Raw genomic sequence first — 18,683 nt, 5'->3', positions numbered from 1 at the left:
AGCATTGGGTAAGCCATGTGTGCGCCCTGCTGTTGGTCACCTACTGGCGCACAGAGGGATTCTGGGAAGGGATTGCGTCAGGCTCAGCAATCTGGCCTCACACAAGAAGACAGGACACTGGGGAAAGGCACTGGGTGGCCTCCAACACCTGGGAAACCATTAACCCAGCAGATAACAGCCAGCTGCGGAACGGAGCTGGGGAGGTGGGGGGGTGGAAGGAGAACTGCAAGGATGAGGAATGGAGCAAAGTACAAGCAAAAGTAAAAGTTTATTTATTAGTCGCAAGTAAGGCTTACATTAACGCTGCAATGAAGTCATTGTGAAAATTGCCTGGTAAATAAGCGGCCTTTATAAACTCAGAAACATACGGTGCTGAAAGAGGCCATTCGGCCCACTATGTCAATACTGGCTCTTTGAATTATTAATACTGGCTCTTTGATTATTTAAAAGGCAAAAAGCTGCAGCATGCTACGGTGCAGAGGGACCTGGGGGTCCTTGTGCACGAATCACAAAAACTCAGCTTGCAGGTGCAGCAGGTGGTCAGGAAGGTGAATGGGATGCTGGCCTTTATAGCGAGGGGGATAGAATATAAAAGTAGGGAGGTCTTGCTGCAACTGTACAGGGCACTGGTGAGGTCGCAACTGGAGTACTGTGTGCAGTTTTGGTCGCCGCACTTGCGCAAGGATATATTGGCCTTGGAGGGAGAGCAGAGGAGGGTCACTAGGCCGATACCGGAGATCAGGGGGTTGGACTATGAGGAGAGATTGAATAGACTGGGTCTGTACTCGTTGGAGCTTAGAAGGCTGAGGGGGGATCTTATAGAGACGTATAAGATAATGAAGGGGATGGATAGGGTAGAGGTAGAGAAATTCTCCCCGCTTAGAAAGGACAGCAGGACTAGAGGGCACAGCCTCAAAATAATGGGGGGGCAGGGGGTGGTCAGTTTAGATTGGAGTTGAGGAGGAAATTCTTCACTCAAAGGGTGGTGAATCTCTGGAATTCTCTGCCCGTTGAAGTGGTGGAGGCTGCCTCGCTAAATATATTTAAGTCACGGGTAGATAGGTTTCTGACAGACAGGGGAATTAAGGGTTATGGGGAGAAAGCGGGAAAGTGGAACTGATCCACTTCAGATCAGCCATGATCTTAGTGAATGGCGGGGCAGGCTCGAAGGGCTAGATGGCCGACTCCTGCTCCTATTTCTTATGTCCTTATGAGAAGAAGTTTCCAATCAGTTCCACTCTTCTGGCAATTCACTCCCACAGAAAGTAGTTGAGGCCAAAACATTGTGTGATTTCAAGAAGAAATTAGATATAGCTCTTGGGGCTAAAGGGATAATGGGGGGGATTCAGAATATTGAATTTGATGATCAGCCATGATCATAATGAATGACAGAGCAGGCTGAAAGGGCTGAATGGCCCCTGCTGCTTCTATATTCTATATTACTAAGCCTTTTCTCTTCAGTTATTTACACCATTTCCTTTGAAGCTTACTGCTGAATCTGAGCCCGCTTCCATTTCAGGTCACGCGTTTCAAATCACAACAGCGCACCGTGTAAGACAAAAATCTTCGGGCGCTATCATCTTACTACATGGCTCATGCCACGCTCCAGCTGCAGCAAGGGTAGAGAACCTGGCACCCAGCCAAATCTCCGTCCACTGCGGTGAGAAGGGAAAACCACCCCCTCCCCGGCATGAACGGCTCTAAGTGTCCCACTTTCGTCCCAGCTTTGGTTCATTTACGATTTATCCCCCGTCCCTGCCCTCTGATTATGGACTTTCCTGCCGGTGGAAATGACTCCTCCTTACCTGCACTGCCTGCTGCCTTACAACACCAGGAGACACGGGTTCGATTCCCGGCACAGGTCACTGACTGTGCAGAGTCTGCACGTTCTCTCCCCGTGTCTGTGTGGGTTTCCTCCAGGTGCTCCGATTTCCTCCCACACTCCAAAGATGTGCAGGTTAGGTGGATTGGCCATGCTAAATTGCCCCTTGGTGTCCAAAGACATGCAGGTTAGGTGGATTGGCCATGCTAAATTGCCCCTTGGTGTCCAAAGACATGCAGGTTAGATGGATTGGCCATGCTAAATTGCCCCTTAGTGTCCAAAGATGTGTAGGTTAGGTGTATTGGCCATGCTAAATTGCCCCTTGGTGTCCAAAGACATGCAGGTTAGATGGATTGGCCATGCTAAATTGCCCCTTAGTGTCCAAAGATGTGTAGGTTAGGTGGATTGGCCATGGTAAGTTGTCCCTTAGTGTCCAAAGATGTGCAGGTTAGGGGGATTGGTCATGCTAAATTGCCCTTTAATTCCAAAGATGTGTAGGTTAGGTGGATTGGCCATGTTAAATTGCCCCTTAATTCCAAAGATGTGCAGGTTAGGTGAATTGGCCATGCTAAATTGCCCCTTAGTGTCCCAAGATGTGCAGGTAAGATGGATTGGCCATGCTAAATTGCCCTTTAGTCTCCAAAGATGTTCAGGTTAGGTGCATTGGACATGTTAAATTCTCCCTCAGTATACCCAAACAGGCGCCGGGAATTTTTACAGTAACTTCATTGCAGTGTTAATGCGAGCCTACTTGTGACACTAATAAATGAATAAACTTTAAAACCTCCTCATGGCTTCTGAACACCTCGGTTGAAATCTCTTTAACCTCATTTCTCTTGGAAGTATTGCGAAATCTTTGTGTTCTGACGCTATTTCTTTCTCACCCTGTGTTGAAGGAAACGCCCGCTCGACAGAACAGACCACCCCACGAGGACCACCAAGGTGGCCGCAAAGGCCAGAAGATGCTCAGAGGGGAGGGTCCCATGGTCAGAACTCTGACTTCTGCTCACTGGCCAGATGTCAATGAATGCTCCCAGTGTTCTCCTGTCTTAGCTTCAGATTTTCAAGCCTTGCAGCATTTTCCTTCTGCACACCGTACAACTTTTTATCTAACTAATCACCTCCTGCTCTATGCCTTGGTTTAAATTGAGAAACTTGGATCGAAAAGCACGGGGCAGGAGATGAGAGAGCAGTTTTCCCATCCCATTGGAGTGGCACAGTGGCACAGCGGTTAGCACCACTGGCTCACCGTGCCGGGAACGTGTGTTCAATTCCCGGCATGGGTCACCCTCTGTGTGGAGTTTGCACATTCTCCCCGTGTCTGTGTGGGTTTTCTCCGGGTGTTCCAGATTCCTCCCACACTCCAAAGATGTGCAGGTTAAGTGGATCGGCCATGCTAATTTGCCCCTTACTGTCAGGGGGACTAGCTATTGTAAATGCATGGTGTCACGGGAATAGAGCCTTGGTGGGATTGTTGTCAGTGCAAACTCGATGGGCTGAATGACCTCCTCTTCCACTGTCAGGCTTCTATGATTTTAACCAGTGGAACATTAATTTTATAAGCTAAAGCCTCCAAAGCTAAGATAAAAATGAAACCTTGAACACCTCCTGCTGGCCAGGAAGCAAGTCTTCCACAGTCTGCATGTGTTAAAGGAAATAGTCAAGAGACAAAGAAGAGGGAAGGGGTTAAATAGAAATTAAGGAAACAGAGATACCATGGAAGGAGTGAAAGGATGGAGCTTCTTTTTGAGATTCCTTGTTTAGGGTCATTATCGGAGGATCCTGATTAAATTACGCACTTGCCACACTATCTAGTCTCCTATATATCCTGCCACGTGTAACAGATCATATTTTCTTTCAGTTGTTCAGGAGATAACACTCCACATGTTCTATCTCCTCAAGCCAGCCTCTGACAGGTAAATAAGAAGACAAATTCTGAGAGATGATACTTTGGCAAGTGAAAATTAATCATTCTTGGAGACTTGCATCAGTTGACGGCTCCCGAGTCTGTCCACTTGCTGTTTCTCATGACTTTCTCTTACCCTCCCATTGTCCCACCCATCCTCTAATGTTCTCCTTCTTTACTGTGGGTCTCCAGGTATTCCATGTTGAAGATTCCTGTCCTTTACGAGCTGTCAAACACTCCAACCCTCGTCGCCAGTATTAAATCTCTGAGTACTGTGGCATCACCTCAACAAATACTCCACAATGATGCATCGGGAAACACAGATCTTCTTTCAGTCTACTTGATCCACTCTCCAAACATTGACTGCCTACTTAGGGTGATCCCTAGCCAGCTTAACCTACACCTGAGGTCACATGATTCCCAAATTTTTTAATTCATTCGTGGGACATGGGTGTCGCTGGCTGGGCCAGCATTTATTGCCTAGTTGCCTGAGGGCAGTTGACAGTCAACCACATTGCTGTGGCTCTGGACTCACATGTAGGCCAGACCAGGTAAGGACGGATGATTTCCTTCCCTAAAGGACATTAGTGAACCAGATGGGTTTTTACAACAGTAATTTCATGGTCATCAGTAGATTCTTAATTCCAAATTTTTTTTTACTTGAATTCAAATTCCACAATTTGCCATGTTGGGATTCGAACCCTGGTCTCCAGAACATTCGCTGAGTTTCTGGATTAACAGTCTACGGATAATACCACCTGGCCACCACCATCCCATAGACTCACATAACAGGTAGCACCCTTGCCCTGCGGAGAAAAACACTGAGTTCAAAACTCACCCCAGCATGAAAATCAAGGGTGACACCCCCAATACAGTACAGAGGGAGTGCTGCATTGTTGGATGAGACATTACACCAAGGCCTCATCTGCCCTCTCAGGTGTTGTATCTGTCCAATTCAGATACACCAACCAGCTTCTTAATCAAAGATTTACTCAAGTGCCTTTACTTATGAGAAGAACAAAGTAGGGACACAGATATAAAGTGACAAACTTTATTAATCATAGAATCCTAGAGCGGAGAAGGAAGCCACCCAGCCCATCGAGTCTGCAGTGATGACAATCCCACCCAGGACCTCGCCCCACAACCCCATGAATTTACACTAGCTAGTCCACCTGAAACTAGCATGGCCAATCCACCTAACCTGTACACCTTTGACACTCAGGGGCAATTTAGCATGGCCAATCCACCTAAGCAGCAGCACATCTTTGGACACTAAGGGGCAATTTGCATGGCCAATCCACCTAACCAGCACATCTTTGGATGCTAAGGAGCAATTTAGCATGGCCAATCCACCTAACCTACACATCTTTGGATACTCAGGGGCAATTTAGCATGGCCAATCCCCCTAACCTACACATCTTTGGACACTAAGGGGCAATTTAGCATGGCCAATCCACCTAACCTGCACATCTTTGGATACTCAGGGGCAATTTAGCATGGCCAATCCCCCAACCTGCACATCTTCGGATACTCAGGGGCAATTTAGCATGGCCAATCCACCTAACCTGCACATCTTTGGATACTAAGGGGCAATTTAGCATGGCCCATTACCATTTACCATTTGCGGGTTATTGCAGTTTGCGAATTGGTTGCCACATCACAGCAGTAACTACACTTCAAAAAGTAATTTTATTGATTGTAAAGCATCTTGTCATGAGTTGCGGTCATGAAAAATGCAATTTAAATGCAAGTCTTTCTTTCCTTAAGTGGCGTTCAGACTTTACAAGATTAGCTAACTCAACAGCTTCTAAAGTTTATTAGTGTCACAAAAACATCTGCGATTATGGGTGACTTTAGTCTGCATATAGTTTGGGAAAGTCAAATTAGTCACAGCACAGTAGAGAAGGAATTTCTGCAGTGCATACAGCTTGGTTTTCTGGAGAAAATACATAGAAACATAGAAGATAGGAGCAGGAGGAGGCCATTCAGCCCTTTGAGCCTGCTCCCCCATTCATCAAATCATGGCTGATCGTCCACCTCAGTACCCTAGAAATCATAGAAACCCTACAATGCAGAAAGAGGCCATTTGGCCCATTGAGTCTGAACCGACCACAATCCCACCTAGGCCCTACCTCCATATCCCTACACACTTATCCATGAATCCCTCTAACCTACGCATCTCAGGACTCTAAGGGGCAATTTTAGCATGGCCAATCAACCTAACCCGCACATCTTTGGACTGTGGGAGGAAACTGGAGGAAACCCACGCAGACACAAGGAGAATGTGCAAACTCCCCACGGACAGTGACCCAAGCCAGGAATCGAACCCAGGTCCCTGGAGCTGTGAAGCCACAATGCTAACCACTGTGCTACCGTGCCTAATCCTGCTTTCTCCCCATAACCTTTGGTCCCATTCGCCCCCAAGTGCTATATCCAGCCGCCTCTTGAATACATTCAATGTTTTGGCATCAACTACTTCCTGTGGTAATGAATTCCACAGGCTCACCACTCTTTGGGTGAAGAAATGTCTCCTCACCTCCGTCCTAAATGCCCTGAATCCTCAGACTGTGACCCCTGGTTGTGGACTCCCCCAGAATATATTGAGGAACAAACAAGGTGGGGCAGGCCATCTTGAACTGGGTGTTGTGCGATGAGAAAGGATTAGTTGGCAACCTGGTTGTGAGAGAACCCTTGGGGATGAGTGATCATAATATGGTAGAATTCTTTGTCAAGCTGGATAGTGATGTAGTTGGTTCTGAGACCAGGATCCTGAATCTCAATAAAAGGAACTATGATAGTATGAGGCATGAATTGGCCATGATGGATTGGGAAACATTATTAAAAGGAAAGACAGTGGACAGGCAACGGTAGGCAGTTAAAAAGCGAATAGGTGAACTGCAGAAGTTGTCTATTCCTGTTTGACGCAAGAATGTTAAGGAAATTTTGGCCAAATCATGGCTGACAAGGGAAATTAGAGACAGTATCAGATTCGAGGAAGAAGCATACAAATTGGCAAGAGAAAGCAATAGGAGGATTGGGAGCATTCAGCAGCAGGGGACCAAGGGATTGATTAATAAGGGAAAAATAGAGTATGAAAGTAAGCTAGCGGGGAACTGGCTGTAAAAGTTTCTGTAGATATGTAAAGACAAAAAGTTTGACAAAAATGAACGTAGGCCCCTGTCAGTCGGAAACGGGAGAATTCTTAATGGGGAATAAAGAAATTGCTAAGGAATTAAATTTGCACTTTACTTCAGTCTTCACAGAGGAAGACATGAATGATGTACCAGAAGTGCTGAGAGAAACATGTTTTCATGAGGAGCTGAAGGAAATCAGCATTAGTAGAGAAATGGATTTGGGGGAAATTGATGGGATTGCGGGTGGATAAATCTCCAGGTCCTAATAATCTTCATCCCAGAGTACTTAAGGAAGTGACCCTGGAAATAATAGATCCTTGATGATTATTTTCCAAAATTGTTTGGATTCTGGAATAGTTCCAACAGACTGGAGGATAGTTAATGTAAACCCACTACTCAAAAAGGGTGTTAGAGAGAAAACAGGGAGCTATAGACCGGTGAGCCTAACGTCAGTACTGGGGAAGTTGCTGGAGTCCATTATCAAGGATTTAGTAACTCGGCATTTGGAAGACAGTGGTTTAATCAGAAAAGTCAGCATGGATTTACACAAGGGAAATCATGCTTAACGAATCTATTGGAATTCTTTGAGAACGTAACTTGTAGGGTTGACTGAGGAGAACCAGCGGATGTGGTTTATTTAGACTTTCAGAAGTCTTTCGCCAAGGTCTCACATAACAGACTATTATGTAAAGTTAAAGTAAATGGGATTGCAGTTAACGTCTTGAGATGGACAGAAAGCTGGTTAACAGATAGGAAGCAAAGAGTTGGCATTAATGGGTCTTTTTCTGATTGGCAGTCAGTGACTAGTGAGGTTCCACAGGGATCTATGCTAGGGCCCCAACTGTTCACATTATATATTAATGATTTGCAAGAGGGAACTCAATGAATAAACTCCAAATTTGCAGCTAATACAAAGTTGGGTGGATGGCTGAGCTGTGAGGAGGATATAGAGATGCTTCAGTGTGATTTGGACAGGCTGAGTGTGTGGGCATCTGCATGGCGAATGCAGTATAATGTGGACAAATATGAGGTTATCCACTTTGATAGCAATAATAGGAAGACAGATTATTATTTGAATGGGTATAAATTGAGAGAGGTGGATAGTCAACGAGACCTTGGAGTCCCTGTTGCTGAAAGTAAGCAGGCAGGTATAGCAAACAGTAAAGAAGGTAAATGATATGTTGGCCTTCATAGCGAGAGGATTTGGGTATAGGGATAGGAATGTTTTACTGCAATTGTACAGGGCATTGGTGAGGGCATACCTGGAGTACTGTGTGCAGTTTTGGTGTCCTTATCTGAGGAAGGATGTCCTTGCTATAGAGGGAGCACAGTGAAGGTTTACCAGGCTGACTCCCGGGGTGGCAGGTCTGGCATATGAGGAGAGGCTAAGTCAGTTAGAATTATATCCACTGGAGTTTAGAAGAATGTGAGGGGATCTCATACAAACTTATAAACTTTTAACAGGATTAGGCTGGTAGATTCAGAAAGAATGTTCCCGATGGTGGGGGATGTCCAGAACTAGGGGTCATAGTTTGAGGATAAGGGGTAAACCTTTTCGGACTGAGGTGAGGAGAAATTTCTTCGCCCAGAGGGTGGTGAGTGTGTGGAATTCATTCCCACAGAAAGTAGTTGAGGCCAAAACGTTGTGTGAATTCAAGAAGAAATTAGATATAGCTCTTGGGGTTAAAGAGATGGAGGGATATGGGGGGAAAAGGGGAATTTGATGATCAGCCATGATAATAATGAAGGGCCGAATGGCCTATTTGTCCAACTAATTTCTATGTTTCAATGTAGGCTAGTGGTTTAGAGTTTAAAGGCTACTTATTAGTGTCACAAGTTGGCTTGAAGTTACTGCAATGAAGTTACTGTGAAAATCCCCCAGTCACCACACTTCGGCACCTGTTCGGGTACACTGAGGGAGAATTTAACACGGCCAATGCATCCTAACCAGCACTTCTTTTGGACTGTGGGAGGAAATTGGAGTACCTGGAGGAAACCCACGCAGACACAGGGAGAATGTGCAAACTCCACACAGACAGTGACCCAAGCTGGGAATTGAACCCAGGACCCTGGAGCTGTGAAGCAGCAGCGCTAACCACTGTGCCACCATGGAGCAGTTTAAAATTCAGCAAAGGAGGGCCAAGGGATTGAAAAAAATTGACAAAAATGAATGTAGGCCCCTTACAGTTCCTGGTGCAGTGAGGCAGCAGTGCTAACCATTGTGTCACCCTGTACAGACAGACAGTGGGACTGGCACTTAGGATCTAGTGTTCAATTCTGGTCGCCACACTACCAGAAGGATGTGGAGGCTTTAAGAGAGGGTACAGAAAAGATTTACCAGGATGTTGCCTGGCATGGAGGGCATTAGCTATGAGGAGAGGTTAGAGAAACTTGGTTTGTTCTCACTGAAGTGACGGAGATTGAGGGGCGACCTGATAGAAGTCTACAAGATTATGAGGGGCATGGACAGAGTGGACAGTCAGAAGCTTTTTCTCAGGGTGAAAGAGTCAATTACTCGGGGGCACAGATTAAAGGTTTGAGGGACAAGGTTTAAAGGGGATGTACGAGGCAGATTTTTTTACACAGAGGGTGGTGGGTGCCTGGAACTTGTTGCCAGGGGAGGGAGTGGAAGCGGATACGATGGTGACTTTTAAGGGGCGCCTTGACAAATACATGAATAGGATGGCAATAGACGGGCATGGTCCCCGGAAGGATAGGGGGTTTTAATTTTAGATAGGGGACAGCATGGCCGGTGCAGGCTTGGAGGGCTGAAGGGCCTGTTGTGCTGTTCCTGACAGGCTGCAACCCTGTGCACTTGCTGAGTGACGTCAGCTCGCCTTCTCGCAGACTGTAACTACATAACCACACCACGACTGGTTTCACCGTCCCAATCGCATATTAATCTTGCAGATAGACAGGAGGCTTTCTTCTTGTAGACTGCAGCCAGACTTCAGGAATTAAACACGTCAGCGCACCTGCAGGCCAGCAGCTGATGTGGTGCTGATGGGCTGAGTGCGATCCCGTTTAATCTGACCCCGGGCTCACCTGAAATTTGCACATGTGCATCTCCGCACATCGACCGCGATCCTCTTCGTTACATGGGTCATAAGAAGACTTAGGAGCAGGAGTAATCCATTTGGCCCATCGAGCCAGGTCCGCCATTCGTAGAACAGAATGCCTACATTGCAAAAGGAGGCCATTCGGCCCTCAAATCTGCATCGACAACAATCCCACCCAGGCCCTATCCCTGTAATAGCTGCATATTTACCCTGCTAATCCTTCTAACCTACACACTTTGGGACGCTAAGGGCAAATGCACCCAACCCACACATCTTTTGACACTAGGGTGTAAGTTAGCATGGCCAATCCATCTAACCTGCACATCTTTGGACACTAAGGGGCAATTTAGCATGGCCAATCCATCTAACCTGCACATCTTTGGACACTAAGGGGCAATTTAGCATGGCCAATCCATCTAACCTGCACATCTTTAGACACTAAGGACATTTTAGCATGGCCAATCCATCTAACCTGCGCATCTTTACACACTAAGGGGCCAATTTAGCATGGCCTACCAACTTAACTTACACACCTTTGGACTGTGGGAGGATTTGATTTGATTTGATTTATTATTGTCACATGTATTAGTATACAGTGAAAAGTATTGTTTCTTGCATGCTAAACAGACAAAGCGTACCATTCATAGAGAAGGAAAGGAGGGAGTGCAGAATGTAGTGTTACAGTCACAGCTAGGATGTCGCGAAAGATCAACTTAACGCAAGGTAGGTCCATTCAAAAGTCTGATGGCAGCAGGGAAGAAGCTGTTCTTGAGCTGGTTGGGACGTGACCTCAGGCTTTTGTGTCTTTTTCCTGACCGAAAAAGTTGGAAGAGAGAATGTCGAGGGTGAGTGGGGTCCTTAGTTATGCTGGCTGCTTTTCCGAGGCAGTGGGAAATGTAGGTGGAATCAATGGATGGGGGGTTGGAAATCGGCGCACCCGGAGGAAACCCACGCAGAAATGGGGAGAGTGTGCAGTCTCTGCCTAGACAGTGACCCAAAGCCAAAGGATGTGTCGGTTAGGTAAATACATAGGGTTACAGCAGTAGGAGGGGGTGCAGAATGTAGTGTTACAGTCATAGCTAGGGTGTAGAGAAAGATCAACTTAATGCGAGGTAGGCCCATTCAAATGTCTGATGGCAGCAGGGAAGAAGCTGTTCTTGAGTCGGTTGATATGTGACCTCAGACTTTTGTATCATTTTCCTGATGGAAGAAGGTGAAAAAGAGAACGTCCGGGGTGTGTGGGGTCCTTAATTATGTTGGTCAATGGATGGGAGGCTGGAGGCCGGCAGTAATAAATCAAATCAAATCAAATCCTCCTACAGTTCAGAGGTGTGTGGGTTAAGTTGGTTGGCCATGCTAAATTGGCCCTTTGTGTCCAAAGATGCCTTTGGGTCACTGTCGATGCAGAGTCTGCACATTCTCCCCATGTCTGTGTGGGCTTCCTGCCGATGTGCAAGTTAGATAAATCTGTGGGGTTATGGCAATAGGATGGAGAAGGAGGTTTCTGCATAAGATGATCTATCAGAGAGCTGGTGCAGGCTCAGTGGGCCGAATGGCCTCCTCCTGCTCTGACGGGATTCTACAGATGGTGGAGTAGGCTCAATGGACCGAATGGCCTTCTCCTACAGTTCATGACGTCCGAACTGACGTCCGCACCTCGCCATGCTATCCTTTGCTGCTCCCTCCTTTTGGTGTGCTGGGAGAACTCCAGGTCTTCCCCAAGGAATCGAGAGCACACAACTGTCTGCCATACCTTCAAGTGGGGTGGGGGACTGTGCCTTTAAGAAGAAAGCAAACAGGCAACCATGTGGCTTGTGTTAGGGGATGTAGACAGAAGATATCAATAAGCCTTCAGCAGCCAGGAGACCCAGGTTACACACCAGCTGAACGCACTAACTTTAGCCTCTTGTTTTCAGCTGTAATAATATTATCACATGTCAGTCTTTTATGCACACAGCCCAATAAAATTAAGAGCCCTTGTGATTGTTCTGTTTTTTTTCATAACCGGGTGACTACAAGTTGACGTAAACCATACTTTCAATTTCAAACCTCTTCCTCAGGACACGTTTTGAGACATCTTCATGTTAAAAGGTAAAACTGTCCGTGGACAAGTGTTTCGCGCTGTTTTACCATGGGACTTCTCATTGCTGTTAAGGCTTTTAAAGGGGTAATTATACCGATTTTCTTTCTTCTTTCCCACCCCGCTGATTTTCTCCCCTTGTCACCCTTGCTCTGCTCCCGCAGGCTGATGTTGCCCTGTTACAGGCTGCTCAACTGTGGGGGGCTTCACACCTTCATTCAGTTCTCATAGAATTCCTATAGTGCAGAAGCAGGCCATTTGGCCAATCGAGTCTGCACCATCAACAATCCCACCCAAGTCCCATCCCCACAATCTCACCTATTTAACCTCCTAATTCCCCTCACACTAAGGGGCAATTTAGCATGGCTAATCCACCTAACCTACACATCTTTGGACACCAAGTGGCAATTTAGCATGGCCAATCCACCTAACCTGCACATCTTTGGACACCAAGTGGCAATTTAGCAAGGCCAATCCACCTAACCTACACATCTTTGGACACTAAGGGGCAATTTAGCATGGCCAATCCACCTAACCTACACATCTTTGGAGGAAACCGGAGCACCCGAAGGAAACCCATGCAGTCACGGGGAGAAGGTGGCATGGGAACTTGCCATGTGTGCTATGACTCTCTGCAACTTTTACAAATGCACCATAGAAAGCATCCTTTCTGGTTGTGTCACAGCTTGGTATGGGCTCCTGCTCTGCCCAAGACCACAAGAAACTACAAAGGGTTGGGAACGTAGCCCGATCCACCTGTTAGTGCTCACCAGGCCTCTGAGCATAGTCACGGCACTCGAGATCAGGATCCCAGCCAGTTCCACTCCCTGGGAATGCTGAAGCCATTTATAGATGTATCGCTCCCCAGTAACCCACACAGTCAAGTGATGGATTGGGCTATGTTGCCGACAGTTGGTAGTCAGAGCAGGAGCCAGACCAAGCTGAGAAACATCCGGAAAGGAGGCTTCCTATGGTACGTCTGTAAAATAATTGGCCGTAACGGAGGTGAACATAAGAACATAAGGTGCCGAATTTCCTTTGCCTCCTGAGAGAGCGGGGGAACTGAGGAAGCAGAGAAAGTGGCGTAGCTGAGTGTTATGCTAAGATATACAATCCAGCATGTGTCACCTTGTATCCTGATACCCGGCCGGCGGTGAGGATGTGGAACGCAGAACTCTGCCAACCATAAAGTAGGTTCTCACCAGCTGGAGGTGTGTGGACAGCTTTAGGAAGAGCTTGCTTCAGACGAGCGCTCGCTCCGGACACATTCCATCATTTCGAGAGCTCTGCATGATTCATCAGAACTTTCATCTTGGCCAGTGTAAAAATAAACCAGGCTTATTTTTCTTCAAGTGGAATAATATTTTGCTTCCAATCCTAATCTCTCAGATGGGAAAGGAGGTCGGGGAAAAAAAAACCTTCACCACTGCACCCTCTGACCAACGGTAGAAGTTAAACAGTTTGGGGGTGGGGTGGGGGGAGCTATTTAATTTGTTTAAGTTGGCCAAGAGATGTAGCTTTCTTCCTCTTTGTGTGACACAATTTGTAGCCCATGTTTCGCTTGCCTCCAGATCCACTCTGCTTTCTCAGGAAGCTTCAGCATGGAAGTTCGGCATGAAGGGAAAATATGAACAACTTAAAGACTGCTGCGCTGCACATCTGGGCCAATGTTTTCAATCGCCCATTAACGTGGGCAGCACAGTGGTTAGCGCTGCTGCCTCAAAGCGCCAGGGACCCGAGTTCGATTCCTGGATTGGGTCATTGCCTGTGTGGAGTTTGCACATTCTCCCCCGTGTCTGCGTGAGTTTCCTCCGGGTGCTCCGGTTTCCTCCCACAGTCCGAGAGACATGCTGGTTAGGTGGATTGGCCATGCTAAATTGCCCCTTAGTGTCCAAAGATGTGCAGGTTAAATGGATTGGCCATGCTAATTGCCCCTTCATATCCAAATATGTGCTGGTTAGGTGGATTGGTCATGCTAAATTGACCCTTGGGATCCAAAGATGAGCAGGTTTGATAGATTGGCCATGCTAAATTGCCCCTTAGTGTCCAAAGATGTGCGGGTTAGGTGGATTGGCCATGCTAATTGCCCCTTCGTATCCAAATATGTGCTGGTTAGGTGGATTGGCCGTGCTAAATTGCTCCTTAATGTCCAAAGATGTGTGAGTTAGGTAGATTGACCATGCTACATTGTTCTTTAAGCGTCCAAAGATGTGCAGGTTAGGTGGATTGGCCATGCTAAATTGCCCCTTAGTGTCCAAAGATGAGCGGGTTAGGTGGATTGGCCATGCTAAATTGCCCCTTAGTGTCCAAAGATGAGCGGGTTAGGTGGATTGGCTGTGCTAAATTGCCCGTTAGTATACAAAGGCGTATATATTAGATAGATTGGCGATACTTAACTTGCCCCTTTGTGTCCAAAGACATGCTGGTTAGGTGCATTGGTCATGTTAAATTGCTCCTTAATGTCCAAAGATGTGTGGGTTAGGTGGATTGGCCATGCTAAATTGCCCCTTTTGTCCAGGTGCATGAGTTATGTGGATTGATCATACTAAATTGGCCCTTAGTGTCCAATGACGTGCTGGTTGGGTGCATTGGCTGTGCTAAATTTTCCCTCAGTGTACCCAAACAGGCGCCGGAGTGTGGCGACTAGGGGATTTTCACAGTAACTTCATTGCAGTTTTAATGTAAGCCGTACTTGTGACACTCATAAAAAATTTAAACTGAATCTTAAGAGCTGTAAACACAGCCCAGTCCATCATTCAAACCAGCCTCCCATCCATTGACTCCATCCACACTTCCCACTGCCTCCAGAAAAGCAGCTGGCAAAATCAAGGACCCCACACACACCCCCGGACATTCTTTCTTCCACATTCTTCCGTCAGGAAACAGATATAAAAGTCTGAGGACATGTACCAACCGAGCTTCTTCCCTGCCAACATCAGACTTGACGTCTTGACGCCTTAGCTATTCTCTCCCATGTCTCGTTGGCGTAGATTGCGGTTGGCATTACTGTGGGCAAGAAAACTCGTTACTTCTTGGTACACCAGAGACCTGGGTATGAACTAGACCAGCCCAAATTAATGAAGTGATCATGTCTTCATCCGTCTCTCTCTATCTCTCTCTCTCTCTCGTCTCTGGCATCTCTGGAGAGAGATATATCATTTTTTTAACGTTCATGTAATGTCTTTCACCTCTCTGAGATGTCCCACAGGAAATACTCTTGGAATGTAGACAAGCATAGCAGACAAATCGCAAGAATAGCAAACAGCACTGAGATGAATGATCAGTTAACCTGCCTTTTGGTTGTGCTGATTGAGGGAGCGATATTAGCCAGAGCACTGGGAGAACGACCTATTCTTCATGGACTCCGTGCATCCTCCCTCATCCTAGATGACAGTCCCTAGGTTCGATTCCCGTCTTGGCTCACTGTTCGTGTGGAGTTTGTACATTCTCCCCGTGTCTGCGTGGGTTTCCTCCGGGTGATCCGGTTTCCTCCCACAGTCCGTAAGATGTGCTGGTTAGGGTGCATTGGCTGTGCTAAATTCTCCCTCAGTGTACCCGAACAGCCACCAGAGTGTGGCAACTAGGGGATTTTCACAGTAACTTCATACAGTGTTAATGTAAGCCTACCTGTGACACGAATAAATAAACTAAACCAACTCACATTAACCTGAAGGGCCTTACAGCGTGGCACCCATCAAATAGGGGTGGCCCTGTGGCACAGTGGTTAGCACTGCTGCCCCACAGCACCAGGGACCCGGGTTCAAATCCGGTCTTGGGTCACTGTCTGTATGGGGTTTGCACATTCTCCCCATGTCTGCGTGGGTTTTCTCCGGGTGCTCTGGCTCCACCCTTCCTCCCCACATCCAAAGATGTGCGGGTTAGTTTAATCGGCCAGGCTAAATTGCTCCTTAGTGTCAGGGTGACAAACAGGTTAAATATATGGGGATAGGGCCTGGGTGGGCTTGTTGTCAGTGCAGGTTCGATGGGTCAAGTGGCCTCCTTCTGCACTGTAAGGATTTTATGATTGACCTAGGCCATAGGTTCAGGGCGTGGTGTAAGCCTTAAAGGCAGAATCTTCCAAGATGGAGAGGAGGAGGAATTTATTTTCTCAGAGGGGAGTGAACCTGTGGAATTCTTTACCGCAAAGGGCTGTAGAGGCTGGGTTCAATGTATTCAAGGCTGAGATAGACAGATCAGTGAGGGAATGGAGGGTTATGGGGATAAGACAGGAAAGTGGAGTTGAGGTCTATCACATCAGATCAGTCATGATCTCATCGAATGGCGGAATAAGTTTTGACAGGCCGAATGGCCTCCTTTTCCTCCTACGTTCTACGGTCTCGTGGTCAGAGGCAAGACTAGCTGCCACTGAATTTAGATAGCCCCAAACCCAGGCTCAAGCAAAACAGCCCAAAGAGCAGGTGAATGGATACCTGAGAGAATGTGTTAACCTTTTGAACAAAAGCCCAACAAGATATCTGGAAAAAGGGAGGGAAGGGGGGAGCGAGGAGTGAAGTCTAACTCAAAATATAAAACCTGTCAAGTTTAAAGTGACGGGGCTCCATTGGGATCGTCTGGGTTTTAAGTATCTAGAAGAATTTATCTTACGCTTTTTATCATTCACTCCTGTCTTTAACTTTCCCAGACTCATTAAACTCCAGACGTTACTTGCCTTGATTCTGTTGGAATAAACATTCTCTCCCCAGGTCAACGGGTGTTCCTCACCAATACCTACCGCCAAAGTGAATTATTCCGTCGAGTTTCAGCATGCTAACTCGAACATGTTAACTTCTGGGCAAGATGTCAATGTTACATTTCTAATTCCATAGGAGCCCCTCGCTGCAACATGACCAAGTCAGGTATTGAATATTTAATACTGTGAAGGGACTACACTTTTACCGTACATATATGTAAACGAATAATTAACACGAGCTTATGGTGAACACCAGAGGTCCCAACTGGGGATCAAGGGTTTATTACAACCGTACAGGGCGTTGGTGAGGCCCAGAGTATTGTGTGCAGTTTTGGTCCCCTTTTCTGAGGAAGGATGTTCTTGCCCTCGAGGGAGTGCAGCAAAGTTTTATCAGCCTGATTCCGGGGATGGCGGGACTGATGTATCCCAGCAAAGCAGCATCAGCCACAGGGAAATGCTTGACTAATGTCCCTTCCACCCCACGGCTCCCAGCAATTCTTAGAGACGCACCATCGAAAGCGTCCTTTCCATAGAACGATAGAATCCTAACAGTGCAGAAGGAGGCTATTCGGCCCATCAAGCCCACAACCTCATCCAGGCCCTATCCCCATAACCTCAAGCGACTACCCCTAACACTCAGAGACAACTTAGCACGGCCAATCCGCCTAACCCACACATCTTTAGGATTTTTGACTGTGGGAGGGAACTGGAGGAAGCTCACGCAGACATGGGGAGAATGTGCAAAGTCCATACAGTTCCAGGTGTATCACAGCTTGGTATGGCTCCTGCTCTAACCAAGGCTGCAAGAAACCACAAAGGGTCGTGAATGAAACCCAGTCCGCCATTCAAACCAGCCTCCCATCCATTGACTCTGTTTACGTTTCCCACTGCCTCGGCAAAGTAGCCAGTGTATTTATTCAAGGACCCCACGCATCCCAGACATTCTCTCTTCCACCTTTTTCTGACGGGGAAAAAGATACAGAAGTCTGAGATCACATAACAACCGACTCAAGAACAGTTTCTTCCCTGCTGCCATCAGACTTTTGAATGGACCTACCTGATGTTAATCTGATCTTTCTCTACACACTAGCTGTGACTGTAACACTACATTTGGCACCCTTTCCTTTCCTTCTCCCCTCTGTGCTCTATGAATGGTATGCTTTGTCAGCATGGCGCGCAGAGAAGCAATACTTTTCACTGTATCCCAATACATGTGACAATAACAAATCAAATCAGATTAACTGGTGCTAAGTAAACAAAGACAGAAAATACTGGAAAATCTCAGCAGATCTAATAGCCTCTGTGGAGAGAGAATTAACACCAGGTTAAAGTCCAACAGGTTTAAACTTATTAACTTTAACCTGGTGTTGTGAGACTTCTTACTGTGTTTACCCCAGTCTAAGAGAGAATCAAGGCAATCTTTCAAGTTTGGATGATCCTTTGTCATAGCTCTGTCGAGGGAATATCCTGACTGGATGGGAATGTGCTGGCCCTACTCTCTCTCTCCACTGCCGTTAAGTGAACATGGGTTAAGTTATTCAACGGTTAAAGGTTTTCTAACTGAATATTAAATCTCTATTGTCAGCTTCATTAAGCAGCTGCAACTTTGGTGTGTTTTGTTTTTTGAAGAAATCTCCCAGTACATCACAACTGTGTCTTTATGTTATTTGCACAAAACTTCCTGTCACTGTTTCCTGTCTTGTGTTTCCCCCCCCCGTCCCCCTCCCTCCACTTGCCAAATCAAAAGCGTGATGGACAAGCTCGCCCCGTGTCATCCAAGGTGGGATGATAGGCTTGCGAGCATTCGTTGCAGTGTTCCTTTGATGTGCGTGAGTTCCACTTGAGAGATCTGAGCCCTCTAAGCAAAGCCAGTGCTCTAGTGCAGCACCGAGGGTGTACTGCATGGTCAACAGTGCTCACCCCAGGAACCAACAGCCCAACGGGATAAATGGTGCCTGGGCTCTGGGGTTTAGAAAAATCATAGAATCCCCA

The 18,683-nt window shown here is 46.8% G+C and overlaps 1 protein-coding gene across 5 annotated transcripts in view; it reads right to left on the bottom strand.

Annotated features, from left to right (window-relative positions):
* Positions 1-13,518: 13,518 nt before the first annotated feature.
* The window catches only part of nfixb (nuclear factor I/Xb), a 506,674-nt gene continuing 501,509 nt past the window's right edge, over positions 13,519-18,683 (bottom strand). For all 5 annotated transcript variants that reach the window (XM_080216733.1, XM_080216732.1, XM_080216734.1 and 2 more), the window contains one exon: positions 13,519-13,532. The gene's annotated coding sequence lies outside the window, so the exon portion shown is untranslated. The remainder of the gene's footprint in view (positions 13,533-18,683) is intronic.

The sequence above is a fragment of the Carcharhinus amblyrhynchos genome, chromosome 33, assembly GCF_965287045.1.
Source record: "Carcharhinus amblyrhynchos chromosome 33, sCarAmb.v2.hapA, whole genome shotgun sequence".
NCBI classification, from domain to species: Eukaryota; Metazoa; Chordata; class Chondrichthyes; order Carcharhiniformes; family Carcharhinidae; genus Carcharhinus; species Carcharhinus amblyrhynchos.
This window is presented reverse-complemented; position numbering and strand designations above follow the sequence as displayed.